The sequence below is a fragment of the Lemur catta genome, chromosome 2 (genome assembly GCF_020740605.2).
Source record: "Lemur catta isolate mLemCat1 chromosome 2, mLemCat1.pri, whole genome shotgun sequence".
In the NCBI taxonomy this organism is placed as follows: Eukaryota; Metazoa; Chordata; class Mammalia; order Primates; family Lemuridae; genus Lemur; species Lemur catta.
The window spans coordinates 74,480,549-74,493,045 of record NC_059129.1 but is presented as its reverse complement, the minus strand read 5'-3'; positions in this window follow the sequence as shown (position 1 = coordinate 74,493,045).

The window sequence follows — 12,497 nt, the reverse complement described above, 5'->3', positions numbered from 1 at the left end:
AGGAGTTCAAGACCAGCCTGAGCAAGAGTGAGACCCCATCTCCACTAAAAATAGAAAAAATTGGCCGGGTGTAATTGGCCAGGTGTGGTGGTATACCCCTGTAGTCCCAGCTACTTGGGAGGCTGAGGCAGGAGGATCACTTGAGCCCAGGCATTTGAGGTTGCTGAGAGCCAGGCTGACACCACGGCATTCTAGCCTGGGCAACAGAGCAAAATTCTGTCTCCAAAAAATAAAAACATAAAAAGTAATAAAGCAGAGAACTGCAGAGCACCCTAAGGTTGACAGTTAAAGGCAATGGCAGCTAATTCACATCAGTTCTGCATTCCGTATGTTGTCAGTCATGTAGATCATCTATGAGTTCTCCCAGACATGCAGGTGTCTTTACTTAGCTAAAATTCACCATAAAGAAATTGTTTGGTATTCTGATATTATCCATTCTCCTCACATTTCTTGCTCATGAAAGTCAACTTTCTATGATTGTTATTTCAACTAGCTAAAGTTCTTGATTCCCAGATTCATTGTTGGAAATTATAAGGCTAGTCTCTTCTCCTTCAGGAAATCACCCAAAAACAACTAGGAGAATGAGAAACAGAAAGTCAAGCTCTGTTTTTTAATAAAATTCAGAGACTTTTACAATCCCCAAACATAATACATAAGGATGGGCTGCCAAATGCATTGAAGGTCAAACAGAGGTATGGGAAGACACCCAGAGAGGAAGTATTTAGCTAAGATCTCAAACAAAGCCATCAGAGCACAGGTCTCCATGGCTGATAGGACAACCCGAGAGAGTGTGTAGCCTGGATTAAAGAGGAGCAGGGCACGTAGAGGTAGACCAGGAATAACTCAAACACACCATATTTTTAGGAAACTGACAAGAGGGGTGGGAAGGCTGGGTAAAGTACATTATGGACAAGGCTGTGGCTGCCAATTTCAGGTGGCTGAAGGGAAATAAAAGCTAAAAGGATTTACCTACTTAACCCTGTAGCATAAAGAATATTACTTGTAATGGAAAAGTTCTACAAGCCTAGAAAATGCCCTAACCCCTTTTTCACATAAATCTCCTATAACACATGGTACAGAAAGAACACTACTCATTCAAGGATGAGAAAAGGGAAAAAAAGGAGCCATTGGATAAACCTTACCAAAATACCACCAGAGATCCAGCAATTCCATTATTGGGCATATACCCAGAAGAACAAAAGTCATTCTTTAACAAAGACACCTGTACCCGAATGTTTATAGCAGCACAATTCACAATCGCAAAGATGTGGAAACAACCCAAGTGCCCATTGATCCACGAATGGATTAGTAAACTGTGGTATATGTATACCATGGAGTACTACTCAGCTATAAGAAATAACGATGATACGACATCTCTTTGGTTCTCCTGGAGAGAGCTGGAACCCATTATACTAAGTGAAGTATCCAAAGAATGGAAAAACAAGCATCACATGTACTCACCAGAAAACTGGTTTCCCTGATCATCACCTAAATGTACATCAGGGAAGGATACCAATTGGATATCAGACTGGGATGGGGGGGTGGGGGGAGGGGATGGGTGTATGCCTACATGACGAGTGCATTGCGCACCCTCTGGGGAATGGTCATGCTTGAGGGTGCAGACCCGGGGAGGTGGGGGGGGGAGGGGATCGAGGTATGAATACATGGCGAGTGCCAGGCGCACTGTCTGGAGAGTGGGAGCGGACGCGCTTGGGACTCTGACTCGGGGGGATGGGCGGGACAGGGACAATGTATATGACCTGAACTTATGTACCCCCATGATGAGCTGAAATAAAAAAAAATATAAAAAATAAAAAAACAAAACAAAACAAAATACCACCAGAAAGTATGTGTCTGTGTCTGTGTATGTCTGTTGTGTGTGTCTATGAGTGAGACCGAGGGAGAGAGAAAGAAAGAAAGTAGACTACTGGGGAAACAAACGGCAAAACATACTCACAAGAAAATAGTTTTCATGTAGCAGAAGAAACCAAATTTTAAAACTTAGTGAAATAATTACTTCTACAAAACAGGAGCTCAAAGCAAAAACAAAAGAGTTCACACATGACAATCTGAATCAAAATCTCAATGACATTTTTTTACACAAATGGAAAAATCCATTCTAAAATTCATATAGAATCTCAGGGGACCCTGAATAACCAAAACAATTTTGAGAAAGAAGAGCAAATCTAGGGGTCTCATACTACCTGACTTCAAAACTTACTACAAAGCTATGGTAATCAAAACAATGTGGTACTGGCATAAAGACAAACATACAGATCAACAGAATACAATAGAAAGCCCAGAAATAAATCCTTGTATACATGTTAGCCAGTAATTTTTGACAAGTATGCCAAAACCATTTAATGGGAAAAGGACAGTCTTTTCATTAAATGGTGCTAGGAAAACTAGGTCTCCACATGCAAAAGAATGAAATTAGGCCCTTACCTTATACCACACGAAAAAATTAACTAAAAATAGATTGAAGAACTACATGTAAATGCTACAACTCTTAGAAGAAAACATTGGAAAACTTCATGACCTTGGATTTGGCAATGATTTCTTATTCATGACACCAAAAACATAGTCAACAAAAGGTAACATAGATTTGTGGGAGTAAAACAAAATTAAAAACTTTTGTTTATCAAAGGACACTATCAACAGCATAAAAAGGCAATTGATGTAAGGGGAAAAAATATTTACAAATCATATATCATCTGATGAGGGAGTAATATCCAGGATATATAAAGAACTCTTAGAACTCAGCAACAAAAAGACAAAAAACCCATTTAAAAATTGGATCCTTGAATAGACATTTCTCCAAAGAAGATATATAAATGGCCAATAGACACAAGAAAAAATACTCAACATCACTAGTCAATAGAGAAATGCAAATCAAAGCCATGAAATATCACTTCATACACATTTGGATGGCTATTATCAAAATAATAGAAAATAACAAGTGTTGGTGATGATGTGAAGAAAGTGGAACTCTTTTGTGTACTTCTAATGGGAATGTAAAATGGTGAGGTTTCTGTGTAAAATATAATAGTATGATGATTCCTCAAAAGGTTAAGCAAAGAATTATTATATGATCCAGCAATTCTGCTTCTAGGTACATACTTCAAAAAATTGAAAGCAGAGACTTGAACAGATATTTGTACCTCCATGTTCACAGCAGCATAATTCACAATACCCAAAAGGTGGAAGCCATCCAAGTTTCTAGTGATGGATAAATGAATAAACAAAATAAGTTATATGCATCAATGGAATATTATTCAGTCTTAAAAAGAAAGGAAATTCTGACACATGCTACAACATGGATGAACCTTGATGAAATTATGCTAAGTGAAATAAGCCCATCACAAAAGGGCAAATACTATATGATTCCATTTACACAAGGTACCTAGAGACAGAAAGTAGAATGGGGGTTGTCAGGGGATGTGGGGAGGGAGGAATGGGGAGTTCTTGTTTAATGACTATGGGGAGTTTCAGTTTGGGAAGATGAAAAAGTTTCAGGATATGGACGGTGGTAATGGTTGCACAACAATGTGAATGTATTTAATGCCACTGAATTATACACTTAAAAAATAGTTTAAATGATGTTATTTTATGTTCTATATATTTTACAATGATAAAAAATGATGAGTTATGCAGGATAGGAAGTTCAGTAAAGTACCCTGATGTAAACAAAAAGGGAGATGTGTTATAAGGCAGAGGAGTCTGTTGATGCCAAGGACAGAGTTACAAATGGTCCTAGGGGCTGGACTAGAAAAAGCAGTGACTAGAACACTGAAGAGAACCAAGAAATCCTATTTCTCATCTCTGCCATGGTCTAGCATCTGCCTCATTCTTCCACTCACTGCAGTGCTGGTTTACAATTCCTCTGGGAAAACAGCCAACCATCTCCAATCTCGTGTCTCAGAGGTAAATTTGAGAAGGGACATATTGTCCCACATTTGTCAAATCAGCTGCAATGGCAGAGACATGCTATGGGAACCCAGATCTTTGCACCGTAATCACATAAATGGCTAGAGCTGGGGCTCAGGGGTCCCGGGGATGAGACATTACCATAGAAGGGGAAATCAGTGTGCGCTGGCCAGGTAACCACATGGATGTCCACTGCAAGCCCACACACATATTTAGCTTTCATACTGTTGCAAATTCCTCTTTTCCTCTCCCTACCCCTTGCTCCCCCTGCCACCCACTTTCTCCAAGGTTCTCAGACCCTCCAAGTCCACTGGCCCACCCATCCATGCCTTGAGTGAAATGCTCTGTACTAGGGAGGAAGTTGCCTGTCCTAAAGCCCTTTCCCAATGGTTCCCCGCCCACTCTGCAACTCCAAACAACTCATTTGGCTCCTAAATTAATACATGGTCCTTCTCAAGTGACACTATTTGCATTTTCACAAGACTTTCTGGATATAGTGCTTTATTTCTTTATGCTATTAACAAATATTTTAGGGCAGAAACTTTTCTACATCCCGCAAATCATACCATGTGGAAAAAGTGACATTGGCAATTGTGTTTGGGTCAATTGCAGTGTTTGAAAAACAATTCGTAAGGATAATTGCAGGGCTGAAAGTTTATAAACTTAAAATTATATATGCATATCATTATATATAATTTTTACTGAAAATACCAGTCATCAGATTGTATAAATTCCTTTACCATAGCGAAAAAATAAGACTTTAAAGTGGTAAAAACATGTCTTATTAAATTAACTACAAAAGAATGGTTTCCATAGAAAAAGAAACTAAAACAATACAAATTGCGTAGAGAAAAGACTTTGAGCAAATCAAAGCCAGATGATAATAGTTGAATACTAAAGAAAGAAAGAATGGCACACAGATGGTTCAATAGCAGAACAGAATCAGCAAAACAAAATTCATGAACACAGAAACCAAGCCTATACTGCTCCCAATTTTTTAGGAATGCTGACTGGAAAGATGTCTGTCCTGAATTGCAAGACAGCCAAGTAGGGTACCGATATAACTCTGGTTAAGAATGTGGGCACTGGAGTCATAGTGTTGGGTTCAAATCCCACTTCTGCCTCTTAAGAATTTATATAATGTTGGGAAATAACTCAACCCTAAACTCATCTTTAAACTAGGAACAATAATAGTACTTACTCCATTTGGTTGTGAGGTGGATTAAGAGTAATAAATTTAAAGCATTTGCTTTACATTTACGTAAGTACTAAATAATATTTCAATAAATATTAGCTGTAAGAGTTGAAAATATTAATAATATTGAGTCAAAAATAGGAAATGACATCCCAGGTCACAATATTCTTGAGATGGCACTGGAATGATTTTATCACCAAACTCCAGTTTTTACTGTAGATGGCTTTCCCCAAACAAAACATACATCCTCAGTATTTGTGATCACTCCAGCACCTAAGGGACTGTGGATAAATTCCGCAAGATTTAATCTCAGTCAACAGGATTGGTGAAAGTCAGGTGAATGCTACCAGGTAGCAGGGGATGCAGTGGCTGGGAGCACATGCTCCAGAGCCAGTCTACTAGGATCTGAGTCCAGGCTCTTCCCCTATTATCATGTGATTTATACTGAACCTCACTTTGTCAGTGTCTTCATCTATAATACTGCACTTTCCCTATAAGGCATTTGGAAGGATTACCTGGCACTAAATATGTAAAGAGCTTAGAACAATGCCAGGCACATTGGAGACAAGCAGTCAATGTTAGCTGCTCCCACAAGTGACACATTGTGGCCACTGAAAGCTGCCCTGTTGGAGAGAAGACTGGACAGGTGTTAGGGAAGAGCCTCTGACAATGCAAAACAATGATTTTCCTTTCACACACGAACACACAGGGTCAATAACCTGTGATTATTAAGCAATTGTCATCGACATCTTGTTCCTGTCCCAGGAAATAAACTGTACTGAGAAGGATAAAATGGAACACCTGGACTTTCTCGTTCAATGCCTCTTTGTTTAAAATTACAATGGCTTGCTTCTTTCACATCTAATTAACAATAGAGGAGGGGCCTGTGTCCTTCAGTGTACTGAATAAAGGAAGAGGGTAGGGATTTGGTGTCACGCTGGCCCAACATTTCTTTCCTAAAGAGGCAATAAAAGGAGTCACACCTCAACTCTCTCTCTCCTCCCCCCCACCCCTCTGGAGCACTCACTTTGTCACATCTTCAAGGCTTGGCTGTGGATTCAGAGGAATCCTTCTGTCCACCCCTTCAACCAATCAGCCACACAGCTCGGGTTCCCACAGTCCTTGAAAGAACCCCACCTTCAACACAGAAGCTGAAGTCCATGTAATGAATATCTAATATTGTTTAGCACTGTCTTGGGTGGAAAATAAAGAACCTGTAGAAACCTTTTTTGACTGGTCTCTGTCTCTTGAAACTTCTATCTCATTGCAGAGTAAGACTCCTATTCAAGGCAGTTGTCAAAACAACTTGTATTCAAGAAATCTGAGTCTTAGCCCTGCCCCAGCTTTAACCCTGTGACTTTGGGAATATCACTTATCCTCCAAGAACCTGTTTTTTATTTCCTCAGCTGAAAACAGTTGAGCAAGAGAGTCGACTCTAAGTTGATAATAAGCTTAGATAGTTGATAAATCACCTAGTTGGCCTTTTCATCCTAGTAATTGATAGATTTGAAAGAACTTGTCAAGGGGGAGCTTAGAGAGCAACTCTCAGTAGCATTTTGTGTGAGAAGAAATCCCCACCATCCCCTTCTTTGCATATGTCCTATTCTGGGTGGCCTCCATCACCCTTTATGGTGGCAACGAACAAAGGCTCCCATGGGAAGGGAGGGCTGGGCCTTGTGACCCTGACTTTAGCTTTTGATCCTGACATTCAAATTCCTGCTTTTGATGTCTCATCTATTAAAGCTACGGCTTCCACACTAGCCTCACACAGAGGTATGACTCTCACATTACAATTTTTAACTCTTCCTTAAGTTCCCTTCAGTACAGTTGAAATAGCACCAAAACATTTAGAAATCACTAGCATCTAAGAGAAAACAAAGAAGAAAAAATGGGCCACTAGATAATATGGTTTGGTGGTATAATTCATTCATTTTCACAGCCTCCTCCCTGTCTCCCAGACTTTATATGACAGAGGCCATATTAAACCCTTGCTACCCGGGAGCATCCTCAGGCATGTCTAAATATCCCAGAGTGCAGACCCAAGAGAGTAACACCCAGAGAAAGGCAAAGGTTTCCTCTCCTATGTCCTAATTTCCAGCTTCCTGTCTGAGGATCCTCAGTTTCCCTGGATTATGGCCCTGGGAATGATTTCCCACTTTGGAGCCAGGCAACTCCCCCTCCCAGGACCTTCCCTCCTTCCCCAGGACAATTGTATCACAAACAAGCATTCACTTGAAGGAGGAGAAGGGGAGAGTGGGTGGGCTCAGTGAAGGGGAGACCCCTTCATTTTGATATCAAACCCAATAACATACTTTCCTACTAGAGAATTTCTACACAGTCCTCCAAATGAGAGGGTTTCCTGGATTCTCATAAAACACTTTTATACAGATAAACTAGTTCATAATGAAAAAGATTGTGGAAGTCCGATGCCATACAATGAAAATGGGCTTTGAGAACTTTGCCAGGCAACCGAACTTCCACTAACAAGTCCACTTTGCTATCTTTTCACTTATGTTTTTTGTTTGTTTGTTTGTTTGTTTATTTCAGGAAATTATGGGGGTACAAACATTTTGGTTACATGTTATGACCTTGCCACATCCCAACTATGATTTGAGACTTGCCCTTTTCCCCCCTACAATGCTCATGGTATCCATTAGTTGTGAGTTTACCCCACTCAACTCCCTCCAACTGTGAGTATAAAAGAAGCATTGGGGAGACAATACTTCAAGTACAAAGCTAAAGTAAGTGGAAAGAGATAATAATAAATATCTGTTAGATGCTTAATGAGGACTCTAGGACTCTTTGATTCCATCGGGAGATTAAAATTCCACAAATTCTAGGTCAAACTTTACTTGCCATAACTTATTCCTAACCAAAACAGGCTAGAAGAATGACAGTAGAATTTGGCAATAGCACCTCTTTCTAAACTGTCCAAAGGTTAATGATATCTGAGGTTTTTAAATCAAGATTTACTTTTATAAGTCAACTCTGGATGTGTTTTTTTTACTCCAAGAATAATAAATTATTATGCATAAATTACATGCCAAAGATAAGAATGCATCCTTAAAATTATATGGTAATAAGGAGACTATTTTAATAACATTATCATCTGCTTGAACAGAAAGGAGAAAAAACGCTTAGATTTTTCATTTTTAGTACACAACAGGAATTTTTAAATTAGGCAACAATTTAGGGGAAGGGCTTCCTTTCCTCTAATCCTCCTCTGCCCCCTAGTGGCAGCATATTTTTATGTACTACCAGATGATTTCCATTAGGACTATCTGGTGGTTGTTTCCACCATAGAGTAATCCTATTGTATTTTACACCTATTTTAAACCTTTAAACCAACTTAATAAACACATTTGACTATGTGATAAAACTTCATTATTATTTTATTGCTTAAATTTTGTGTATTAACTTATAGCAACTTTACCCAAAATACTTTTGGGGTAAACTCCCAGAAAGAGATACTGTGGGGTAAATGACATTCATGTGGTGGCCTAAAGGTTTAGAAATGATGAAATATCGTATCCTTTTTTTTTAGAATTCATAATATACATTATCATATTAAAGATAACCCCTACAGAAATGATAATTTTTGTGATTTCCTAAATTTTTTGCAATTAAGCACTTTTTTTCACATTAGACCTGTTGGCATCCTGTAGACTACAACTGGGGAAGTGTTGGCATGTAAGCATTGCCCCTGATCCCATTGTTTCCTCCTGAGAATGGCTAAGAATTTTCTCCCTTGTGATTCTTCTTTTGTCACACTTGTTACTCCTCAATATGTCAACTTTAGTTATTTCATTTTGAAAACAGTATCAGGTTGGCAAAGTGATGTATGCTTCATACCTAGGAATTCAGTGGAATATCAAAATGAAATCCTTGAAATACTACTTAGCAGTAAAAAGAAATGAACAATGATACATGTAACAACTTGGATGATCTTAGGGGCATTTAGTTCAATGAAAAAAATTTCCAAAGCTCACATACTGTATTATTTCATTTATATGACATTCTCAAAATGACAACAATTATTAAGATGGAGAACAGATAAGTAGTTACTAGGGATTAAGGAAGGACAGGGAGGGTATGACCATAAAACAGCATGAAGGAGTTCTTTTGTGGTGAACAAACAAATCTGTGCCTTGGTTATAATGGTAGTTATATAAATCTATACACGTGATAAAAATGTCCTTGAATTATACAAAAAAGACATATAAAAATAAATGCAAGTTAAAAAGACATGAAAGCCGAGTAAGGTTTATAGTCCAAGAAACTGCATTGAACCAGTCAATGTCCTAGCTTCAATAATGCCAGAACAGTGGCATTATTTAAACAATTAAGATGTCACTGATGAGAGACACTGGGTGATGGGCATACAGGGCCTCTGTGAACAACTTTACAACTTTTTGTGAGTTTATAATTATTTCAAAATTAAAATTTTCTTAAAAGTAAAATCCTATGGTCCACACCAATGAGTTTACAATATGAATTCCTTTGGAGTTTTCTAAATTCCTCAATAATGTTTAAATTCCTCTCAATTATAAAACAACAAAAACAGGAATAGAGCATTTTATGGGAATAAGTAGGTAATACAATGTGTTGTTATTCTCTACATTGGCAGATTACTTGAGAGTCCTAACTATCTGTTGTTCCTCTTCACTGGGGATGAAATGAGATGAAATGAGCTTGATTCGAAATGAATCCTTGATACATAGACACACACTTTGCTCTCTCTCCAATCTTTCTTCTTCATCTAATAAATACCTCTCCCCCATCACCTACTTGCTAAGGCCAGACTTTCTGACTTCTCTTTTCCTCACTTCCTACGTCCAATCTATTCCCAAGTCTTACTGATAATACCTCCAAAATACTCCAAGTCTGCATTTAATGAATATACAAAAGGAAATGAGAATTCAAAGGAGACTAAGAAAAAGCATCTCACAGATGGGAGAGTGTGGAGACACAGAGGTCAAAGGAAAAAGAAGATTCAGGGAGGAAAGTGGTAGATAGCATCAAATGCTACCAAAATGTCAAGAATAGAAGGAAGGACACTGTCCATTAGATGCCTAATAAAAGGAGAGAGCTGGTCACTTTATTTAGAGTAGCTTCTGTAAAGTAAGTCCAGGTGTCAGTGGTTTGAGGAACAAGAGGTGAGGAAATGTATAAAAAACTCTATCAAGAATTTGGCTATGAAGGGAGAAGAGATAGAGTCACAGCTGAGAGAGACACAGAATTTTTAATATGGAAAAGTTTTAGGATTTTTTAAAATTCTGCTACTGAGGAATCAATTACTATTCTTTCATAATATCCCTTATTTTATAATTATAATACTCCAAAAGTATATTTAGTAATTCACAACTACTATATTAATTATCGAAATTTGTGAAAACTAAGAATTGAAACCTTATTCCTGCAGACTTGGGCAAGGGCAGAAAGAAACTAAATAATTTAATAAGAACACACAGATCAGCATTTACTCATAACTATATAAATTAAGGTTAACTTTTTATTTAGCACTTAAAACAAGACTGAAATGTCTGTAGTGTTTGGGAATCAGCAGAGATTCTCCACTAATCCCCATAAGTGATATTTAACAAGTCATTCACTGGTCATGCTTAGAACTATTCCTTTTTTCTCCTTCATCTGCACTTCTTTCTTTCCACCCTTTTCCCCCTTTACTTCCTCTATTGTTATTCTTGTATCTTTCATTTATTCACGTGGGAAAGTTGTTAATTGTTGGTACTTCGAATTCTACTATTCAGTTAAACATTTCTGAACATCTCCAGTGTTAAAGGTAATGTTAGATTCTGTGAGAGAGCATGGGTGGGATGTACTCTTCATTGTAATTAGCATCTAAACCAATTAAGTGAGGTTCGGGAGAGAATCAGACAGTGGGCCTAAAAAACAAACAATATTCCCCCCATTCCAAAAAATAAATTTTTTGATACCTATTATATTATCTACTATATGCCAAACTCTGTGTAGATACTGAAAATTAAAAACTGAATAGACAAAAAAAAAAAAAAGTCATGCCTGTAATCCTAGCACTCTGGGGGGCTGAGGCGGGAAGATCATTTGAGCCCAGGAGTTCGAGACCAGCCTGAGCAAGAGCCAGACCCCCTCTCTACTAAAAATAGAAAGAAACTAGCTGGACAACTAAAAATATATAGAAAAAAGTAGCCAGGCATGGTGGCGCTTGCCTGTAGTCCCAGCTATTCGAGAGGCTGATGTGGGGAGTTTGTACCTTATGCGACACAGGCTTATTTTAATTCTTTGAGAGTTTTAAACGGAATAGGCTCATGTATATAGCAGGGGCTTCCAGGTGTTTGCGCCGCCCCGTCCTGATCATCTGAATTTAAGTTTGGCTGTACTATAATAACAGGATAAACATAACTTTTTAAATTTTTATTTGTGTTTTCCTGATATTTTTTAAGATTTTTGTTTGTTTTTTAGGAGTTTTTTTAGTAGTCTCTTTTAAGGGCAGATTATGTTTTCGGGAGCCATTTGTATTAGAAAGTAGTGGTTCCACAGGTGAAAATTTGAAGTGGCTAAATTGAGCAGAGCAGGAATTTTTAGTTGTTGTTTTAAGTGAAAGTTTATTTTTAGAATCTTTTTGTTCTTTTATTTATTTTTTTTTTTTCACAGACCCGTGTTTAGGGCCGGCGGCCATTTTTATTGGCTCTTTTTTATCTTGGCCTGATGTAGACGGAAGATCCTAAATGACCTCTTTTGTGTAAAAACTAGGCTTTGGGTCTCTCGTTGTGGTTTTTCTAGGATGGAATTATTCCATCTCCTTAAAAGAAGAGTCTGAGACTCCGAATAGACAGTTTTTTTTTTTCACGTTATCCCGAGTAAAGTATCTAATTTCCGGAGTAACTCACCTTTTTCTCTGGCGCTGTGGCCCGAAGCCTTCTCCAGGTCCCCTGTGAGGCTGTTCGAGGGTCTCCTTTACTCAGCTGAAGTCATTTGTCTGTAGGACCCTGTCGTTAAATCCTGCCGACTGCGCCAGTTTGTGGGGAGTTAGCTACGCTCCCAGTAAAGAATTGGGTCCCTCAGGCAGGGGTCAGTATAAAGGATAAGAAAATAATAGAATATAGAAATAAAAGAATATATAGAGACGAAGGTATAGTTTATAAAGAATAGGTTTATAGGCCGGGCGCGGTGGCTCACGCTGCAATCCTAGCACTCTGGGAGGCCGAGGCGGAAGGATGGCTCCAGGTCAGGAGTTCAAGACCAGCCTGGGCAGGAGCGAGACCCTGTCTCTGCTAAAAATAGAAAGAAATTAGCCAAACAACTAAAAATGTATAGAAAAAATTAGCCGGGCATGGTGGCGAGTGCCTGTAGTCCCAGCAACACAGGAGGCTGACTG